The sequence below is a fragment of the Portunus trituberculatus genome, chromosome 8 (genome assembly GCF_017591435.1).
Source record: "Portunus trituberculatus isolate SZX2019 chromosome 8, ASM1759143v1, whole genome shotgun sequence".
NCBI classification, from domain to species: Eukaryota; Metazoa; Arthropoda; class Malacostraca; order Decapoda; family Portunidae; genus Portunus; species Portunus trituberculatus.
In genome coordinates, this window is record NC_059262.1 from 6,717,501 (window position 1) to 6,720,000 (window position 2,500).

Here is a 2,500-nt window from a genome sequence, read left to right on the forward strand (position 1 = left end):
AGGTGCTGTCAATATCAATTTTCACTTTTTTTCCTTCCGCCTTCTCTCTCTCTCTCTCTCTCTCTCTCTCTCTCTCTCTCTCTCTCTCTCTCTCTCTCATGATTACTTTCTCTCTTCTTCCTCCTCCTCCTCTTCATTCTCTTCCTTATCTTCTCTTTCATTCATCTATGTTTATCTTTCTCCTCCTCCTCCTCCTCCTCCTCCTCTTCCTCTTCCTTCTCCTCTTCCTCGTCACTTATCTGAGACTAACATTCCTACATTACAGAGAGAGAGAGAGAGAGAGAGAGAGAGAGAGAGAGAGAGAGAGAGAGAGAGAGAGAGAGAGAGAGAGACAAGCTGACTCCGGTGCGCTGTTGCCGAATGTCCATCATAATAAAAACAGTGGTGCCATATCTACAGGTAGGTACGCCAGCACGCACACGCACGCACTCACGCTCACATGCACGTACACACACACACACACACACACACACACACACACACACACACACACACACACACACTCCAAAAAATAAGTAATTAAAAGATACATGAATCAAGATAATAGTGAATCTCTCTCTCTCTCTCTCTCTCTCTTGCATTAAAAGGATTAAACTCCATATGTAGAATTTGCAATCAAATCTCCATTATGTTATTTGCAAAGGAGGAGGAGGAGGAGGAGGAGCAGGAGGAGGAGGAGGAGGAGGAGGAGGAGGAGGAGGAGGAGGAAGTGAGAGAAGAGGAGGATTTTGGAAAGTTATTTACGGCAACGGCACACGAAATAGCTCTCTCTCTCTCTCTCTCTCTCTCTCTCTCTCTCTCTCTCTTAAGGAGGATAAAGTGAAGGAGGATGGAGGAGAAAAATTGAGAATGGGAGGACGGGAAGATTGAGAGGAAATGTGAGAGATAGAGAAAGAGAAGGGGAAAATGAAGATGGAAGAGAGATAGAGACGAGAAAAAGGAAAGAAAACGAAAGGATATAAGGAAGGAAAGGTGATAAAGAGAGAATAAGGAAATAAAATGACAAAAAAATAGGGAGCAAGAAAAAAACAACAATAAATAAAGGAATAATGGAAGAAGAGATGGATGATGATGAAACGAGAAGAAAAAAAAAAGAAAATGAAAAGAAAAATGAAAAAAAGAAGAAAAGAAAGAAAAGAAGAAAGAAAGGAATTGAAGGAAGGAAGGAAGGAAGAAAGGAAGGTTTGATAAGATAGAAGACTCATAATCTTAATGAAAAAGGAGAGAGAGAGAGAGAGAGAGAGAGAGAGAGAGAGAGAGAGAGAGAGAGAGAGAGAGAGAGAGAGAGAGGATAAAACAGTGTGAAAGGGGAGGTCAAAGAAGAATAGGAAGAGGGGAAAAATGTAGGAAAGTGTGATGATGGAGAGAGGGAGAGGGAGAGTGAGAGAGGGAGAGAGAGAGAGAGAGAGAGAGAGAGAGAGAGGGAGAGCATTTGGGTGATTGGCTGTGCGTTAGGCAGGTGTCAATAATATTTACACCTGAGAGAGAGAGAGAGAGAGAGAGAGAGAGAGAGAGAGAGAGAGAGAGAGAGAGAGAGAGAGAGAGAGAGAGAGAGAGAGGAAAAATGTATACAGGCAGGAAATCTCCCAGAAATTCCCAAATGTGAGAGGAATTTTACTGGACCGTCTCTCTCTCTCTCTCTCTCTCTCTAAATTGCACATTGTTAGCAGCAATATCCAATTTTTCAGAGAGAGAGAGAGAGAGAGAGAGAGAGAGAGAGAGAGAGAGAGAGAGAGAGAGAGAGAGAGAGAGAGAGTCTTGGAGAATTTCCCAAATCGGCAACATTTTTTGAATTCTTTTTCTCCCTCCGAGCGACGTCTGGGAGTCAATTGTGTCCAGACCAATATAGAGTTAGTAAATAAGACCACTCTCTCTCTCCCTCTCCCTCTCCAATCTCCTCCAATACCGTTTTCCTTCTCCCTCGCGTCCTACCCAATCCCGTTTTCTGTTGTTAATAACGTTTTCTTTTTTTGGGGTCTCTCTCTCTCTCTCTCTCTCTCTCTCTCTCTCTCTCTCTCTTGGATTTGGTGTTGTATGGATGTGGTTTTGTTTTTTCTTCTTTTTTTTTCTTTAATTGTCTTGAATTTTATTGTCTCCTCCCCCCCCCTCTCTCTCTCTCTCTCGTGTTTGTTTTGTTTTTTTGTCTTTTTTTTACCAAGTTTTATTGTTTTATTTACTTTTCGTGGTTTTTTTCTGGTTTGTAATGTCTCTTTCATTTAGTTTTATTGCCTCTCTCTCTCTCTCTCTCTCTCTCTCTCTCTCTCTCTCGATATTACGAATTGTTAGAAGCAATATCCAGTCTTCGAGAGAGAGAGAGAGAGAGAGAGAGAGAGAGAGAGAGAGAGAGAGAGAGAGAGAGAGAGAGAGAGAGAGAGAGAGAGAGAGAGAATTAGGCCCGGAAGTTGTCTGGATAAAGCCGCGAGTGAGGAAAAAAGAGAAAAAATGAGAGAAAATGTGAGAGGAGGAAAAAAAAGTTGGAGTAGGAAAATATAAAGTTTAA

At 42.0% G+C, this 2,500-nt stretch overlaps 1 protein-coding gene across 1 annotated transcript in view; it reads right to left on the minus strand.

The window, feature by feature from the left end:
• The window catches only part of LOC123501084 (protein naked cuticle homolog 1-like), a 26,460-nt gene that overhangs the window by 6,173 nt on the left and 17,787 nt on the right, over positions 1-2,500 (minus strand). The window lies entirely within an intron of this gene.